At 36.2% G+C, this 20,715-nt stretch overlaps 1 pseudogene; it reads left to right on the forward strand.

Annotated features, from left to right (window-relative positions):
• Positions 1 to 2,120: 2,120 nt before the first annotated feature.
• LOC113352164 lies at positions 2,121 to 5,447 on the forward strand (annotated as a pseudogene).
• The last annotated feature ends 15,268 nt before the right edge of the window (positions 5,448 to 20,715 follow it).

The raw sequence follows: 20,715 nt of genomic DNA on the forward strand, positions 1-20,715 counted from the left end.
TTGGAGATGTGCTGGCAAGCTACAAACAAACCACTAAAAAAGAAAATTAATGGGTTATCTTTCGCCCGGTGCCTTGACCATTATCATTTTTTCTGGGAAATTAATCAAAAAAAGAAAAAGATGTTGCGGAGCAATAACAGATCAACTGCTGATGCTCCACCACTAAAGCAATTCGAACATTAGATTGTCGATATGAGTCGAAGATTTAGGCCCCCGTCAATATAATTCGAACATTAGTACAATATAGTCGGGATTTCATCATCTACTTGATTAATTACGAAAACATTATTCTCAAAACCTCAGATGTACAAACCGTTTTTATAAGAGGGGGAGAGAGCGTACCCAACATTATCACAGGGGATGGTTCACTTGTTGCGGTATGGCCCAATTCTAAGCATTCATAAACTAAACCACTATCCAAGGTTCTTAATGCCATCCATATACTGTCACATCTTTATATTAAAATATTTCTTGATCTTCACAATTTTTCGCACTTCCATTATCATTTTCTGCAGCAACATCAATTGTCCTGCAGACAGCATACAAATAGAAATCTGTACGGCAAATTAAATAGGATGTTTCGAGAATTTTTTTCCTTTCCCAATATCAATAGGACCTACATAACTCTTAATTCATGAACTTCATCAGTATGTTAAGATGGAAGTACAGCTCTGTAGCATCTGTTGAGAGGAGAACTTCCCTGCAAAGTAGCTGGTAGGTAATTATTTTGTGTTTGTTGGCAACTTCATTCAAATTTGAAATAAAAATAAGCAATCATTAAGTAGTACATTGGAACCGCTTCACAAAGATGAAGCAGACCACAATTACAACTGCTGACATCTTTAAAACACTTGCATGAAATATTTCGAAGTCATGTACAATGGTTTAACAGTTGCCAAATTACTTGTAATTAGTACATACCTACCACGTTATTATATGACAAAACCATTACAAAGTGTTAATTAGATCACATTAGTAAAATTCATATTAGACCTCAAGTAGATTGACATTAAAATATCTTAGTAAAACCATGGTTTATGGTTTATGCAGCCAAGCAGATACATGATAAGCTAACTGATAGAATTAACCATAGACCTATTGGGAATAATCTCCTCAAATGGTAATTTTCAGTATGGCTCCCCTGATAGAATTAAAATATCTTAGTAAAACCATGGTTTTTGGTTTATGCAGCCAAGCAGGTACATGATACTAACTGATAGAATTAGCCACAGACCTATTGGGAATAATCTCCCCAGATGGTAATTTTCAGTATGGCTCCCCCGGAGACATTTCAAAATGTGTCAGTAGCTTCCATTTGACAAATGGAAGAACATTTCCAACTCAATACTAATCTGGTTTAATACGAAAGTGATAAAAAATAATTAAATACCAAGTACCAACACAACCTAAACAATCAAAAGACACAATATTTGAGTGGAGATAAGCCATAACTTGTTTATGTTGCTGTTAGTGTATCCTTGGGTTGTTTGTTGAACTTGGGCGTTGAGTTCATCCACTCTTCCTATACAAACACTGAAAGAAAAAATTTCAAATACCCAAATAGAAAACAAATTAAAAATTAGTATGAAATACAATAAGCATAATCAAACCCGTTTCATAAAAACCGTTATATTTGCACCAAAAGCAAGGTACTACTTGACTCAAACTCAATGATATCGGCACCAAAGAGTCGAAGACTCACATGAATCGTTAAGTGTGATCACTCCATGAACAGCACCTAAGAGAATAAGCTTCAGAGTATTAACAACACAACAGAAAGCTTATCAAATTAAGACTCAGTACGTGATCACTCATCTGGTAGCTAGCTTATATATGGGTAAATACATAAGTTTGCAAAACATAGAATGTAAATGACTAAAATGGGATGGACAGCTAAATAAGAATATGTGCATCAATCTAAAAACAGATAGAGAATAAGAGTACTGGTTTCAACCAAAGACAAATATCATTTGACAATACAAATTGGCTTATTGATTTAGAGAAATAAAAACACCGATAAGCAGAACCAAAAAAGGAAAAGGCTTATGGTTAGGGTTACCAATTAGCAACAAAATCGCACCTGCAAAATAAACCCAAAAAACAAATCAACAATTAACACGATGAAGGAAGAAGAAATAGGGAGAAAAGGAAGAGAGATAAGGAGAGAAGAGAAGAGACGAAGCGGCCGGGAAAAAAAGATAGGGTTTTCAGGAAAAGCAGTTAGGTATCTGTTAATGGCACTCACAATCCGTGGGAGTAATCATCATCTTATATGTAGCGTGAAAGGAAAATCGCCGAATACAATGGTAAATAGATGTGCGCCCGTCCGTTGCACGTGTTCAAATTGGTTGTCCCAAAGGTAATTAATCCATGTAAGCGTATAGGTTTTATGTAAAAAATAGGTTATGTATACGGAAAGTGATCCGGCGCTCATTTACCTACTCATTCTATTTTGCTACGTCAATCCCTCGATTCTTATTGATCGGGGGCCAAGAGCATGATTCGACGCTCATTTATCCACCCGTTCTATTGTGCTACGTCAATCCTTGATTCTTATTGGTCGGGGGCCAAGAGCATGATTCGGCGCTCATTTACCTATCCATTCTATTTTGCTACGTCAATCCTTGATTCTTATTGGTCGTGGCCCATGAAGAGCATGATTCGACGCTCATTTACCCACCCATTCTATTGTGCTACGTCAATCCTTGATTCTTATTGTTCGGGGGCCAAGAGCATGATTCAGCGCTCATTTACCTATCCATTCTATTTTGCTACGTCAATCCTTGATTCTTATTGGTCGTGGCCCAGGAAGAGCATGATTCGGCGCTCATTTACCTATCCATTATAATTTGCTACGTCAATCCTTGATTCTTATTGGTCGTGGCCCAGGAGCTCTAGAATTTGAGCTTTTGGTCTAACTTTCAATGTGAGGCCAGCAATTTCCACTCAAATTATATATAAAATTTAACTCACAGTCCGTACTGAATGGTGTTAAATTCCAAATTTGACATTTGGGGACATTTTACTCGGTGGCAAATTTTTATAGGTAATGGCTCTATGGGAAAGTTTTATGGCCAGCGTACGAGTTCCATTTGTTGGACTATATGGAAGTTACCGAATAAAAAAAAAGGATGATATGGATGTGCAGGGATCACATTATTTTCTAAGACGGCATAGCATATTGTGAATCTGTCCTCGATCAAGTAAAGACCCAACCCTTTTAAGGTTATTGACGGAAATGCTATTCAATTCCCCAGACGTGGAGTTTAGATTATAGGAAGATGAAAAAGGAGGTGAAAAATAAGGAGTTGAAAAATAAGGAGTTGAATCGCACTGTCATTGTCAATTTAGACTTTGTTACGGTTAATTGAGCCAGTTTTTTGTGAAGTACTTTTCCCTCTCTCGTCTATTTGGGTTTAGGGTTCCTAGAGATTCTTTTTCTTTCTGCCGGGATTTGTAGTCTCTTCCGGAAACTCCTTTGGCATTGAACTCCATTCTTACCTTTGACGATCAAAAAAAAAAAAGAATGGCTCTACGTCAGCGGATATTGCTGTAAATAATACAGCCCATGTAATATGGCTAAACGAGAATGCCATGAATCCATATGTCAGCATCACAAAGAATAACTCATTTAATAACAATAAAGATGTATGCCTCATGTCTCTCCTAGTTGCCTCCATTTCGTTAGGTTTGCAGTATGTGTGTTTAACCAGTAAGCCCTCCATTCGTTTTAATTCACAACTACTCTTTCTTATCTTTTCGTAGACCTTTTCAGGCGCATGCATATATATATATCGTTGTTCATGTTTATCATTTTTCCTACACTTCTTTTGCTCATTTATGTATCATGTTAGACGACCTTGGGTTTTTACTCTCATGGTTTCCTTACATCTTCTTCTTCTTCTTCTTCTTCTTCTTCTTCTTCTTCTTCTTCTTCTTCTTCTTCTTCTTCTTCTTCTTCTTCTGTAACGCTAATAAGTCTTCATCATCTTCGGCTTCTATGTTGCCAAAATCTTACCCGTTTATTGGTTCTTCTTTGGCTCTTCTTGCGAATAGACACCGACATAATCAATGGGCAGCAGAGGTTCTTGCTGTATGCCGGACAAACACCTACATGCTTCGATATCTCGGTGGCTGTATGGTTTTCACCGCTTATCCTGAAAATGTTAAATACATTTCCAGCTCGCACTTATCTAACTACCCAAAAGGTAGAGTCCTCAAAAACATCTTCAACTATTTTTCTTTGGAAATGGGATAGTCAATACAGATGATACCTGGAATTTCCAGATACAAATGTTAAGTCATGAATTCACATCCACGTCTCTTCGTAAGTTCGTTGAAGAAGTCGTTAAAATCGAGATATTCCACAGATTGATTCACGTTCTCTCAATGACAGCTGAAAAGAAGTCTGAGCTTGATCTTCAAGATATCTTCCAAATGTTTACTTTCGATACTATTTGCAAGCTTTCGTTTGGGTATGATCCTAGCTACCTTTCACCGTCACTAGAAAAAACAGAATTTGCAGTTGCGTTCGAAGAGGCTACCAGGATAAGGGGTGAACGTATCGGTCATGTCATGCCTTTAGTTTGGAAACTTAAGCGATTTCTCAACATAGGATCAGAAAAGATCCTTAAACAAGCGACCACAACGATTCGGGAATCTGCAAGAAAATTATAAGGCAAAAGAAGCACGAACCGGAGGAGAATTTTTCTCCAGAGACATCTACTGATGATCTCTTATCAAGGATGGTTAAAGACGAAAATTTAGATGAAGATTTCATGATTGATGTTGCCATAGCTTTCATTTTAGCAGGTCAAAATACCACTTCAGCGGCCTTGACATGGTTTTTCTGGTTGGTTTCTTCCAATCCAGAAGTAGAGAAAGAAATATTGAAGGAGATAAACCAAATAGGTGAAGAACCTGGTTATGACGATGTCAAGGATATGGTTTACATTCATGCAGCACTTTGTGAGAGCATGAGGTTGTACCCACCGGTGCCGGTCGAAAGTAAAGAAGCAGCAAATGATGGCATTTTACCTGACGGGACGATTATAAAGAAGGGGATGACGGTCTTTTATTCTTCATATGCGATTGGCAGGATGGAAAATTTGTGGGGTCTGGATTGGAGTGAATTTAAGCCAGAGAGATGGCTAGAGAAAGATATTGTTACTGGAAAATTAAGCTTCGTGGGCCGGGATTCTTATACGTACCCGGTATTTAACGCAGGTCCAAGGGTTTGCTTAGGTAAATAGATGGCATTCCTGCAAATGAAGTTGGTGGTAGTAGAATTTTTACGCAGATTTCAAGTGGTTCCAGCTGCGAACGGGAATGATTTTGCACCAACATTTGTTTCGTATGCGACTGCGAAAATGAAAGATGGTTTCCCAGTTAAGATTGCTTTAATATTTTATTATAATTTATTGTTATTATTTTTCTATAACCAGTAATTCTCACCTGTGTATGGCATATCTCATTTTGCAACACAATTTTTTCTTTTTAATCATCTAAAACTTCTCTTCTAAATTTTTTTCATCTTCGAATCTAGATTTATTCGGATTTATATGAGATTTTAGGTTTCTGTATTTGCTGATTTGAATTTTAATAAGACAAATTATTGTCATCATATTTAGATTTTAGATTTCTGGTTTTTGGTTTACTTTAAATAAACATAATAAATGATAAAAACATCAAGGTGAACAAATTTAGTATGCAAAAACTCCAACCATATATTTAGACATGTAAAAACATCATATTCCCCGAAAATGATACACAAACTTCTGATTTTAAAAAAAATCAAAATTAGGTCAATTTTATTTTCTTAAAATACAAGTCCTACCCTTTTATACTTCTTGTTTGTTCAAGATCTAGTTTTTCCAATCTCTTTAAACTCTTGCACAACTACCAAACCCACTATAATGCTCTATTGTTCCATCAACACCACCTTCGCCTCCACCTCCACCTCATCCTCCTTCTACTTCACAACCAAATCCACTACTACCATTTATCGACCATCCGCCAACACCATCCCTGCCTCCCTTGCCACAACTACCAGTACCTCCTCCTGCACCACCACCAAATTAATTCGGTATATAAATCACAATTCAGTTATACATATGTGTTAACATTATGAGTTATACCGATTTGTATCATTGGTGCTGGCGGTGGTGGTGCTCCAACTCTTATAGTTTAACCACCTTATATGTGAAACGAAATTAGGGATTTGTATTAATTTATGAGTGACCGTTTAAATTTTTTGCTCATATGTGAAAAAAAATTAGTGACTTGTATTAATTTCTTACTGATTAAGAACTTATCAAGTTGCACTCAAATGAATGATTCTCTAGGTTTTTATAGATTGGGGTTTGAAAACATATTGATTTGCATATGGATTGGGATTTTTCATTGATTGCTCAAGGAGATTTTTACTACGAAACAATAAGATAAGTTGTACACTAGATGATACATCATCTTCGTCAAAATCATCATCAGAAAATGTTGATATGTCATCATCCTTGAAATCAGTGTTTCGTGTTGGTGAAATGACAGAAAATGATGAAACCAAATTTGGTTTCAGCAAATTTTACAGAATTAACCAACATGTTGAAACCAGCATTTTTGTTGGTGAAAATAGTAATTAAGTTTATGTTGAAACAAATTTGGTTTCATCTTACTTTGGATAACTTTTTACTGTGAAACCAATCTTTTAATGAAACCAATCTTTTAATGGTGAAACAATAAGTTTGTATTGAAACCAAGTTTGGTTTCTACTTATTTTTCCCAGTTTATTTAGTCTGACTTGGAAATTGGCGTGTTTGGTTTCATTGTTGAAGTTGTGTTGGTTTTCCTAGTTTTTGTCATTGAAACCAATATTATTGGTGATATGATAAGTTTCTGGTGGTGGTGTTGCTGGTAGGTGGTCGTCGATACGGTGACTTGTGTTCGGACATCGCTGAGAATTTTAATGGTTGGATCCGTGGAAAGAGAGAGAATCATATAGTCAGCATGGTTGAGGAAATTAAAGTAAAGCTTATGGAACAAATATATGTACATGGCGAGGAATGTACAACTTTATTCAAGTGGCAATAAACTGTATTTCCAAAAATGGAAAATGAAATGTACAAAAATAAGATGCACAAATAAAGTAAACCATAAATATTTGTGGTTTCATATCGATTTTGTCTTTCTCTTGATAAAAATCCTTAGAACTGCTTGGGGGTGAAAGTAAATCACGAGCATGGGGATGCCAATCTTTGAGAGAAGTATGAGCCTGTTTTGACTGGTGGAGAGCAGCTGAGATCCCAAACCAGATTGTTTCAGATTAGTTGCAGGTACATAACAGGTGAGTAGTTGTTTCTTCTTCTTTGTTGCAGAAATTGCATAAATTACTGATATCTTATTTATACCTGCTGATTTTTTTGTTGACAAGCAGAATTTCATGACAGCATTTACAAAGGAATTATTGGATTTTATAAGGAACCTCCATGTGCCAAAGCTTTAACCATTGATGCTCTTAAATTGGATTGTTCTGCTGATGTAGACCTTGAGATCTAATCAATTCTCTATAAAGAGATTTTGTTGTGAATCTTCCACATTTGGTTAGAGGCCATCTTATCTTATCTTTTCCTGACTCAGGGATTCTGATGTTAAGATCTTTTGAACTTGAGTACTGCTATAATGATCATTTAGTCTTTCCACATTCCAAGTGCTGGCTTCATTCTGAAACTTTTGTTGTGTTATTCAGCTGAGTTTGAGAGGAAACTGTGAGATCAGACATTCTTTATTCATGTGAAAGAAACCAATTGTGTTTGTGAGCCAAGATTGAAGTACCATCCCCAACTTCTCATATAAAATACTTCTTTATGAGTTGCAGACCTGTTTGTATTCTCTGCCAGATCCAAGAACTTTTCCCCTTTGAAGTATCATCAGCCAAAAGATCTTTCCCTCTGAAATATCTAGCCTCTAGATTTGATACCACATAGATTGATCTTCATTTACCATCCTCTAAGATAATTTTGCAAGTAAAGAAAGATTTACCAGATTTAGATTTTTTATACCCAATCCTCCATATCTTTTTGGTATATTAACCTTTTTCCATGAGATGGGATTGCCTCCTCTTTCATTCTTTTTACACGAGAAGTTGTTTCTTTGTATTCTGTTCATTCTATTGATGGTCTTTTCTGGGACTTCGAACAAGCTCATTTGATAGTTTGACGTGGTGCTTAAAGAAGCTTGAATCTGAGTGGTTTTTCCTGCCTGAAAAGTTAGTTTGCCTTGCCAAGTTTGAAATCCTCTTTCCATTGTGGCTATAGAAGGATCAAAAAATTTATCTTTGCTTCTAGGAACTTGAAGAAAAGTTCCTAAGTATTTTTCATCTTCTTTCATTTCTCTCATCTGTAGCATCTGAAGAATATCTGTACATGCTTATTTTTTTAAGTTCTTGCTGAAGAACGCACTTGATTTCTCTATGTTGACCATCTGACCAGAAAAGGTGGTATAAACTTGTTGATAATCTCCTTTAGATTAGTTATTGACTTTGTCGAATCTTTTGAGAATAAGATACAATCATCTGCAAATAGTTGATGGGAAATTGCAGGTCCTGTCTTGGCTAGAATAATTGGATCAATGATTTTTCCATTAGAAACATTTGCTAGAAGTCTGCTGAAACCTTCCATACATAAGATAAATAGATATGAAGAAATTGAATCACCTTGTTTAAGACCTCTTGCAGGGGAAAAGAAATATGTTGATGTTCCATTAATAAGAGAAGATTTTTTATTTTATTTTGATCGATCAAATAGAATTTTCATTGAAAAAGGCACTTAAGGGGGGTGCCTTAACCCAATGATTACAACCGAACAAAAAAATGGGAACCGAAAGGGGATTCAACTACCCAAGTAAAAACACAAAATAACTATGGGGCCGATATAATGATTCCCACAAAGAAATCACCATATTTTCCGTAAGCCCTAACATTCTTGTATTCGATTCAGCCCAAAAAAAAGCTTGTAACTTTATATCTCTAATGAGGCTTGCCAAAGTATTCTTTTTGTTATGGAAGGTTCTTGCATTTTGCTCTTTCATTATATATACATTGTTAGAGCACTCCTCGGTCAAACTCGCATGCGTTGCTATCTCAATCATGTTTGTCAATGTTAGTGATCAAAACTATAAGTCTTGATTTCTAGTCTTTTATAGCTAAGTCTCGGACTAGGATAGTAAGTGTAGTTGAGCTCAAGGACTTCATGGCGGTTCCTCATACAAGTAGAAGATCTAATCAAGGAACCGGTGGAACTTCTCGACAAAAAGGTATGCGGAGACTTGAACATCTGTCGCTCAAAATTCTATCTATTCTATCTCCTACTCTTTGAGACAAAAGTGGTATGTTATACATATAGACTAGATCATGCACACTTGGTATTTCGAGCCGAGTATACCTCGCCTATCTATATCTCGAAATATGTCTTAGTAAGCTTTTCTCTTCGACAAAGTTTATCTTTACCTAGTGACGAAAGTCATGAATGTTTCAATCACTTTGAAAATTTCTTTGACGAGAAATAGTGTAACAACTGTATAACATCCTCTAAGAATGTTTCAATGATTGGAATGAGAGGTTATATTACATAACCAATGGATTCCTTGAACTGAAGTTTTCGAACTTTGTTGATCAAGAGAACCGGAAGTATGGCAAGTGCCAAGTCCGCGAACTCAGTCCACGAACTGTCGAAGTTCTCAAACCCGAGAATTTCTGCTGGAGTTGACAAACTACTTGCGTGAGCCAAGTCCGCGAACCCAGTCCGCGAACCGGCGTAGTTCTCGAACCCGAGAATTTCTGTTGGATTTTGTAAACTCTATCCGGTGTCTTAAGTCCGCGAACCTAGTCTGCGAACTTGAGAAGGTTATATATCTAAATATGATTTCTGAACTTAATCTTAAAAGACTAAGGAATGAATTTGCAAACCGTGGATATTAAAGTTCATGAACCGATTCGAGTGAATCAAATCATATTTTTTTCAATTGTGTCTTGTGTAGTTACATAAGATTTCCTTGCAATTGAACAACTCTCTTAACTAGTTCATTTGATTCAATTGAACTAGTTATGGTGAAGAAGAACATGGTTGGTATGAAATGCTCATATGGTTAACCTCTTTGGGTAGACTATAGTTGAACCAACAATGTACACGTTTGGGTGCGGTTAACAAACCTAGAAGCGTACAGTCATTTGTGTATGACAAGCTAAGTTTTCGATTTAACGGTTGAGAAATATTAGCTTGAATCTAAATCAGGTTTTCATCTAACGGTGAATATTGATTGCTTTATAACTAAGGCAAAACCCTGATTTGAAAGGCTATATAAAGGAGATATCTAGTATTGTGCAAAACTAATCCCCACACCTTACGTGTGATACTAGTTTGTGTGCTAGAGTCGTTTCTCCTTTAACCTTTGGTTTTCTTCTTCTAAAACAAGGTTAACGACTTAAAGACTTCATTGGGATTGTGAAACCAGGCCGATACTAATTTTATCGTAGTTGTGTGATCTGATCTTGCATCTTCTATCATAACAGTACAATCATATTGATTGGCTTGAGATCGTGAGAGTTCTCCGACAGGAAAGATATAAAAAGTAATCACAAACACCTTCGTCTCATCGTTTGTGATTCCACGACATCTTGTTTTGCTACCATACGATTAAGATTTTTGTGAGGTGATTGATTAATCTAGGTTGTTCTTCGGGAATATAAGACCGGATTATCAATTGGTTCCTATTTACCTAGATTATTATCAAAAGACGGAACAAAAACTTTTAGGGTTTTTCTGTGGGAGAAAGATTGATCCTTTGATAGACTTTTCTATGTGAGATAGATTTGTTTATTGTTAAATCCTGCCATTTTGGGTCGTAGAAACTCTTAGTTGTGGGTGAGATCAGCTAAGGGAATCAAGTGCGCAGTATCCTGCTGGGATCAGAGGCGTAGGGAGTACAACTTTACCTTGATCAGTGGGAGACTGATTGGAGTTCAACTATAGTCCAGTCCGAAGTTAGCTTGGAATTGGCTAGTGTTTGTAGCATCTTAATACAGTGTGTATTCAATATGGACTAGGTCCCGGGGTTTTTCTGCATTTGCGGTTTTTCTCGTTAACAAAATTATGGTGTCTGTATTATTTCTATTTTCGCATTATATTTGTTTATATAATTGAAATAATACAGGTTGTGCGTTTGAATCAATCAATTGGAAATCCGACCTTTGGTTGTTAATTGATATTGATTGATCCTTGGACATTGGTCTTTGGTACCGTCCAAGTTATTCCTTGTGTTTGATTAAGACTCGCTGATTTCTATTGGCTTGAGTAAATCAAAACAAGAGAGAGATATTCACTCGTTGATATACTTTTAATTGATTGAGTCTTGTTGATTCTCTTAAAAGTATATTCGAGTTTGTCCATACAGATTGCTAAGCGAAATATTGGGTGGTATTGTTAGACCCCCGCTTTTTCAATTGGTATCAAAGAAGGCAAACACGTTAAGACCTCACAAGTCTGTGTTTGTAGCGATCTGACTCTATGGATAAGAGTACTATCTTTGATAAACGTTGTTAGAGCATAGCTCGGTCAACCTCGCATGCGTTTCTATCTCAAGCATGTTTGTCAATGTTAGTGATCAAAACTATAAGTCTTGATTTCTAGCCTACATAGCTAAGTCTTAGACTAGGATAGAAAAATGTAGTTGATCTCAAGGAATTCATGGCGATTCATCATACAACGACGAAGATCTATACAAGGAACCATGGAAATTCATCAACAAAAAGGTATGTGGAGACTTGTACTTATCTATCACTCAAAAGTTTGTCTCTTCTATCTCCTACTTCTTATGAGACAAAAGTCGTATGCTATATAGACTTAGATCATACACATTGGATATTTCGAGCCGAGTATATATCGAAATCATGTGGTGGTAAAGCGTTTCTCTTTGATCAAGTTTATCTTCACCTAGTGACGAAAGTCATGAAAAGTTTCAATCACTTTGAGAATTACTCTGACGTGAATCGGTCTGTGAATAAAGGCTACATAACGTCCTTTGAGAATGTCTCAATGATTGAAATGAGAGTTTAGATTACATGACCATGTATTCCTTGAACCGAATTTTTCGAACTTTGTTGATCAAGAGAAATCGGGAGGATTGTGGAATCGTCTTGCCAAGTCCACAAACCCAGTCCGCAGACTCAGTTCGCAAACTGTCGGAAGTTCTCGACCGAGAATTTCTGCTGGATTTTCCAAAACTCGTTTGTGTGCTAAGTCCGTGAACTCAGTCCGCGAACCCAGTCCGCCAACTGGCGGAAGTTCTCTTTCCGATAATTTCTGCTGAGTTTGGAAAACTCAACTGATTAACTTAAGTCCGCGAACTTATTTGTGAACTTAAGAGGTTATGATCTAAAGATGTGCTCTGAACATGAAACATGAAATTACTAAAGAATGATTTATGCGAACCGTGGCTATAATGTTCATGAGCCGATTCAATAGAATCGAATCATCTTTGTTTCAATTGTGTCTTGTGTAGTTATATAAGATCTCATAGCTATTGAACAACACTTTAACTAGTTCATTTGAGTCAATTGAAATAGTTATGGTGAAGAAGAACAAGGTTAATATGAAATGCTCATATGGTTAACCTTTTTGGTTACCATGTTGAAAAAACATACACATACACGTTTGGGCATAGTTTACAAAAACCCAGTAAACGTATATCTCAAGTGTGTGTGACAACCTAAGTTTTCGATGTAACGGTTGAGAAATATTAGCTTGAATCTAAATCAGGTTTTCATCTAACGGTGAATAAGGATTGCTTTGTAACTAAGGCAAAACCCTGATTTGAAGGCTATATAAAGGAGACATCTAATATTGTGCAAAACTAATACCCACACGTCTGTGTGATATTAGTGCGCTCGCTAGAGTCGATTCTCCTTTAACCTCTGGTTTTCTTCTCTAAAACCAGGTTAACGATTTAAAGACTTCATTGGGATTGTGAAGGCATACCGATACTACTTTTATCATAGTTATGTGATATGATCTTGCATCTTCTATCGTACGAATACAATCTTAGATTGGCTTGAGATCGTGAGAGTTCCCCGATAGGCAAGATAAAGAAGTCACAAACATCTTCATCTCACTGTTTGTGATTCCTCGAAAAACCGCCTGTGTAGTCAGGAAGGATTGTAGAGAGGTGATTGATTAATCTAGGATGTTCTTTGGGAATATAAGACCGGATTATCAATTGGTTCCTGTTCACCTTGATTTTATATCTTAAGACGGAACAAAACCTAGGGTTTATTTGTGGGAGACAGATTTATCCTTTGATAGAATTTTCTGTGTGAGACAGATCTATTTATTATCAAGTCTGCGATTTTGGGTTGCAGCAACTCTTGGTTGTGGGTGAGATAAGCTAAGGGAATCAAGTGCGTAGTATCCTGCTGGGATCAGAGGCGTAGGAGTACAACTGTACCTTGGATCGGTGGGAGACTGATTGGGGTTCAACTATAGTCCAGTACGAAGTTATCTTGGAGTAGGCTAGTGTCTGTAGCGGCTTAATACAGTGTGTATTCAATCTGTACTAGGTCCCGGGGTTTTTCTGCATTTGCGGTTTCCTCGTTAACAAAATTTCTGGTGTCTATGTTATTTCTTTTCCGCATTATATTTTATATAATTGAAATAATATAGGTTGTGCGTTCGTGATCATCAATTGGAAATCCAACCTTTGGTTGTTGATTGATATTGATTGATCCTTGGACATTGGTCTTTGGTACCGTCCAAGTTATTCCTTGTATTTGATAAAGACTCTCTATTGATTTTAGCTTGAGTAAAAATCAAATCAAGAGAGAGATATTAACTCCTTGAGATACTTTTATCTAGATTGAGTCTGAATGTCTAGTTGATTCTCTAGAAAAGTATTTTGGAGTTAGTCCATACAGATTGCTAATCGGAATATTGGGTGGTGTTGTTAGACCCCCGCTTTTTCAATTGGTATCAGAGCAGGCAAACACATTAAAGACCTTATAAGCTTGTGTTTGTAAGCGATCTGATTATGGACGAGTCTATCTCTAATAACGTACCAGTTCAGAAATTACCAGATGATTCTAAAAGCTTGGATTCACCAGAGAGAACTGTCACATCTAAGTCAATATCTAAACATTCTCTTTATGTAAAAACTGTTGATTGGGAAACTCTCCTAGAAGAACAGTTGGATGAACTTTCTGATGAAGGTGATTCAGATATTGATAGAGATGTTGATGAGGAAGTCTCAGAGTATGTTAAGTTTTTGGATTCATGGAAAATGAAGAAGATTACAGCTTCTCATGTCTCACCTCTTCTGATTCCTCTCTGTCGAGAAAATAAGAAATTGAGAAGATGTTACGCAGGTGTTTATTTTTCGAATCGTTCTTGCGAATCGATCCTCAAGGATTCTGAGGAAAACCTACGTATGAAGTCACTTGAATGTGGTAATCTTTATTAAAAGTACTTTTTGTTGGAAGAGAAATTTGCAGAATCTGAACCAAGGTTTAACTCCCAGCAAACAAGTTTTGACGACAGAGAAAGATCTTATCTCACTCGAGAAAAACGCCTTAAGGCTGATTTAGCTGCTGCTCTTGATAAAATCAAGATGTTGGAAGATGACTTGAAAAAGTTCAATACTAGTTCAAGCAAATTAACCACTATGCGGAGCAAGTAAAAATCATCGTGATACACGAGGATTGGGCTATAAGGGAATAGATGCTCCAAGTACTAGCAAAGAGGTAAAATTTGTCAAGGCTAGTGATTCTTCTCAACAAAAGGTTTCCACTGATGGAAAAAGTGAAATACCTTCTCCAGCAGTTAAGTTTCAGAAGAGCAAAGTTTATCAACCTCCAAAGTTAGCACACACGGATCGAGGTAAGAAAATTCCTTATGTTTACCAATATTGAGGAAATAAAGGTCACCTGGAAAGGAGATGTCGTTTCTGTATAAGGAATGAGAAACTTCATGATGTTCTTGTTTGGTCATCACAAGAAGTTGTGAAACCAAGATCATACGTTAAGACTGATCCTCTTAATGTTACAGGTTGTAATCGTCCAACCTTTAGGCAAAGGAATCAGTGTTATGATACACCTAGATTTTCCTATAAACGTCGTACGAATCCTTTCATAATCGTAATGGTTATTAAAAGGATAACATCGTAAAGACGAAGACAAGATCTGATGCTCCCAATTGGAGAAAAACTAACTTGCAAAAGAATAGTCAATCCAATTCTCTTCCAAGAATTCTAGGAGAGAGTGATGGGAAGAAGGTTCCGACTGTTTCTAAACGCACTGAGAAGTGGATACCGAAGAAAGACAATGATGTTTTGAGTGTGAAAAGGAATGATCTTCCAGAAAACTCCATGACTATGGAAAAGGCAGTATCCATGATGTTGGAACTTAACAAGTTTTTTAGAAAAATGAAATTGGATGTGAAAGGTTATAAAAGTGATCTCTTACATGATAATCCAAGGGTCACTTGTGGTGAGAAAGACTTTGTTCACCCCAACACAACTTGAATGTGTTGGAAGTACATCCTCACAAAGGAATGCCCTGCTTTGTATACGATGAGGGAAGCACAAGAATTGGGGCACACAGATTATATTCGGTAAGGCGGTAGAATTCGATTGGATTCATATAAAACGGTATGTCTATAAACTTGAGCAAGATTTGTAATTTTATTTGCTTACAATACTTATAATAATCTTGCTTATCGTTCATTTCTACCTAACTTGATCTGTGTTTAATGTTCTTAAATATTTAGGTTTGAAAATAATAGTTCGGGATGTTTGAACTACATGGTACACATACCAAGTATGCATAACATCATTCAAAATCAAAATCCAGTGGTTTAAGTTCGCAAACCCGTATGCATACTTGATGTCGATATTCGGTAAATTTGTTTTGGCAGTAACTTCTTCGTCCGAACTCGAATTTACCTCATTCTTTTTGCATTCTCTTCCTTATTGAATTCCCTTCAAAATAGTGACGAGAATTGTTGAATTTGGATGAGTTAATATTGGTCTTTGTCCTGTCTCTTGTTTTTTAGTGTTTGCTCCGTTTCGTTGCACTTGTTCTATTCTCTTGGACTTGGGCACTGAGATTCTTAAAGAAATGTTATTCTAAGCTATTTTTTGGCTGTTAAAAGAGTGATGTTGGTGAATCACAAAGAAGGAAGTTCGAGAATGGGTAGTAGTTCACATTGTTATATATTCTTGAGTGTTCACAATCATCTCATGTGAACTATGGTGCATAGTCGTCAGTGACTTTGTATGTTCTTCTTTGTTAAGGAAAGCTTTTTATACGCTTTTGGTAACCACTCTTGTTATAAATCCGTGCGAAAAAGATTGATTCTACCTTCTAAGGGCAAAGATTGTTATTGCAGTATTAATCTTTATGATTTTGTGATATTGCAATTGTTTATGGGATATGTATTGTTTGCATCCATGAACTTGAAGGTCCCACATGTTGTCAAAAGTAAAGTCGTTCATAAATTGGTATTCGTATTGACGAAAGGACGAATGGACTTTTGACAAATACAAAAGTTATGCCTATGCAGTCATTTATTTGATGGAAAATAGGATAAAAGCTTTTTTTTTGACAAGGATAAAGTCTATTATGTCGTTATGCAAATAGTGATGGAAAATATAATAGATCCTTGTATGTCGTTATGCAAACCTGTGTGAGAGAGATATTTTTATTATCAAGTCTGCGATTTCGGGATGCAGTAGCTCTTGGTTATGGCTGAGATCAGTTAAGGGAATCAAGTGCGTAGTATCCTGCTGGGATCAGAGGGTAAGAGTACAAATGTATCTTAGATCGGTGGGAGACTGATAGGGTTTCAACTATAGTCCAGTCCGAAGTTAGCTTGGAGTAGGATAGTGTCTGTAGAGGCTTAATACAGTGTGTATTCAATCTGGACTAGGTCCCTAGGTTTTTATGAATTTGCGGTTTTCTCGTTAACAAAATTTCTGGTGTCTGTGTTATTTATTTTCCGCATTATATTTTATATAATTGAAATAATACAGGTTGTGTGTTCGTGATCATCAATTGGAAATCCAACCTTTGGTTGTTGATTGATATTGATTGATACTTGGACATTGGTCTTTGGTACCGTCCAAGTTATTCCTTGTATTTGATAAAGATTCATTATTGATTTTAGCTTGAGTAAAAATCAAATCAAGAGAGAGATATTAACACCTTGAGATACTTTTATCTAGATTGAGTCTGACTGTCTAGTTGATTCTCTAGCAAAGTATTTCGGAGTTAGTCCATACAGATTGCTAATCGAAATATTGGGTGGTGTTGTTAGACCCCCGCTTTTTGAAATGCAATACCAGAAATAAGAGTTCTATCTCGTCTAATTCTAAAAAGAAGGGTTCTACTATCTTGTACTTAGATAAACCTTCCATACTGATGAGACAGACTAACACCGACATGTGTTCTTCCGATAACCCTTCAATTGAACGGGAAACAGCTGAAGAGAGTCAATTGATTCTAAACCTTGCTAGAATCGAAGCTGATAGATTTAATCGGTTAAAACATCATGTCGATGTTCTACTTGGTGTTATAAGAGATTGCAAATCCAAAGGAAACTTTGTTGTTCAGTCATAGTGTACGTCTCTTGAAGCTAGTCTCAGAAAAATGCCTTGGAAATTGAACATCGCTTCAGTAAACTCTCTATTCAAGGATGATCAAAGCAATCTAATATACCAAGTACTTCTGACACAAAATATGGTTCATGGTCGGAAGCAAAAACAGGAACCCCTTATTGTAAAACGAATGTGCCTGGAGTCACCATCAATCAAAAAGACTGCACATCGAATGAAGGGAGGAAATCTTCTAACGATGGTTTTAAGGTTGTACTATCTAATCATTCTGATGATCAGAAGGTATGTCTTGTCTGTGAAAAAAGAGTTCGGTGAAACAAAAGGGAACCTCTAAGTTGAAGAAAAACTCCTTGGTTCAACTTCAACACACCTTAGATTTGATTCTTAAAGATGTAACTGAAATTCGTATGTCTAAACCAATTGGTTTTCGTACCTACCCTATGTATGTTATCAGGAAAGTCAGTTCAATGAGTTCCTCAAACACTTGAGAACAAAACAGACATCTGAATAAACATCGTCTAAAGAAAGATCGTGTGATGATCTTTGAAAATAACATTGCTCCTGTTGAGAAAGAAAGTTCGGATGAAAGAAGAAATATTGATGAATTGAGAGATAATCTGAAGAATATAATTTAAGGGTATAAAGAATTCGTCAAAAAGTTGTCTTCCTCATCAAACCAAAATTCTTCTGGTAAGAACTTAAACTATGTCTCGTATTTTGATGACAGTAAGTTTTATGATAATTTCTCACATAACAAGGGATCATTTCCTCGTCTCGGAAGGAAAAAGAAACTTGGCCACAAACACAAATCTCTTGATGAGCATATTGCTCATACATGCGCTAATTAATCACAAGGTTTAAAGAGTTTACTCATAAAAACCCTGTTGAGTAAGATGTGTTGATATTCAGGTATACTTTTGGCATGCTCATTTGTTAAGTTGAGCTATCTTCTTATCGTCCATAGCGAAACGATTGCAGACTTGTTGTGCTTAGAATATTGTTTTGGTCTAAAGTTACTTCTCATTTCTTTAGGAATTCTTCCGTTGAATCTTGGTTCTTGCTACATCCAGGTTCAAAAGTTTTTTTTAAAAGCCATGTTTTTTTTATTTTTGTTGGGCTTCTTTTTCTAGGTCATTTTGTACTCGAACGGATACCCGTGTTCTGGCACGAGTCAACTGTTAAGAAAACCCTAGAATCTCTTCTCTAAGAGACCCTTATATACCAACTTGTGAGTTTCAAAAGTCACGTACGCATACTCTAGGTTGGTTTCTATGTTATCAAGTATGTCTTCTTCTTCATCTTGCTATGGTGGTTTCGCCAGAGGTTTCCTTGACAAAGAAGTTGTTGTCAAGTCTAAGAAGAAAAGAACTCTTGTAGACAAAGATCATCCCAATGCTTCATGTTACTTTGCCTATGTCCATGACGATGCTGAAAAGGTTATATGATTTCTGCTGAAGTTGTTCACGACTTTCTTAAGTACTTTGGAGAAGCAAAACAAGATCACATTGCTACTCTGAAAAATCTTGATGCTTTGAAAACTGAGTTGAAAAAGGTTACTACTGACCCTGGTCTCATAAAGTCATGCATCAATGATCTTCGCAAAGAGAATCACCACTCTGATGTTGCAATGAATGCTGTCTTTCACAAGCTCAAAGACCTCATGACTCGTGTAGTTCCTGAACCGTCCATATGATCTTAGTTCGTGTTCGGAAAGTGTACTGGAGTCTGTTTTCCTTTAGCTCGTTGATTTACTATTTTTTCCTAGTATGTCTTCTTTTTGGCTTAGTTGGAAGAATAACTAGTCTCTGAATAGCGATGATTGTGACTACACATAGTTGTTATTTTCATCATCTTGTTTTTAAGTTTTTTGGTTTAAAATTCTAAAAAATTTTGGAGGATGATGGTTTGCAATATTTTTGATTTTGTTATATTGCAACTTGTTATGGGATATTTTCGTTTACGTCCGTGAACTTTGTTGTCCCATATCTTTGTCAAAAGTAAAGTCGTTCATGATCGGTATTCATGTATTGGTTTAAGAATGAATAGACTTTTGACATATACAAAAGTTAAGCCTATATTGTCAACCCTTGACGGAAGATAGGTTAAAATATTTTGTATCCAAGGATTATTTCTATTGTATATGCTTGTGCAAAAGAATGAATCCTTGTCTATTCCACGGTTTAGATCTTCATTGATCCATCTTTTTGTATTACTGTAAGGCTCCGTAATGTGTCTTATGTTGAGAACGATACAACTAAGTTGATTATTTTTTATTAGCTTGGTTGGTTGTTCCGTGAGGTAAGTTATGTTGAGCATTTTGAACTAAATTAATCATCTTCTTGGTTATTTAGCTATTACTCCACAAGTTCTCTTGTGTTGAGTATATGAACGATTAAGCCAATCACTCTCTTGTATGGTTAACTTAGTCGTTGCTCTGTAAGTTTACTTATGTTGAGCACAATGAATTAAATTGATCACTTTTGTGGTTAATTTGATTATGTATTCCGATTAAATTAATCATGGGTTTACTTATGATTAATTTGATTGAGTGTTGGATATAAAAATCATTCTCATGGTTTTGGTGTCCAATAAAATCATTCATTTCTCTTGAAATTAAGGTCGCTCGTTGTTGTTCCCTTGGGAATGACATCTAATGGGGGAGAGCTCTTTTGAACTTGTGCTTAATGGTCATATCTTGAGGGGTGTGCGGCTGTGGAATTTTAGAGGGGTTATCTTGTATCTTTAAACTCCTTGATGAATGTTGTTAGCTTCGGCTATATGATTGCATCTAAATAAGATGATGTGTATTTCTTTCTCTCAGTCATGAAATGTCTCTTACGAAAATTTCATTATGATATCGTTCTTGTACCTTTGCCAATTTTATTGACAAAAGGGGGAGAATTAATATGTAGTTCACACTAAAAATACATATCGTTTTCGGATCATTGTGTAAGGGGGAGTGGTTTTCATGTGAGATGGAGTATTGACTAAGGGGGAGTGATACATATCACCATAGTATTATTGTTGAAGTTGTGATACAATAGGACTTTGACACTATGTAATAAT

This window comes from Papaver somniferum, chromosome 2 (genome assembly GCF_003573695.1).
Source record: "Papaver somniferum cultivar HN1 chromosome 2, ASM357369v1, whole genome shotgun sequence".
In the NCBI taxonomy this organism is placed as follows: Eukaryota; Viridiplantae; Streptophyta; class Magnoliopsida; order Ranunculales; family Papaveraceae; genus Papaver; species Papaver somniferum.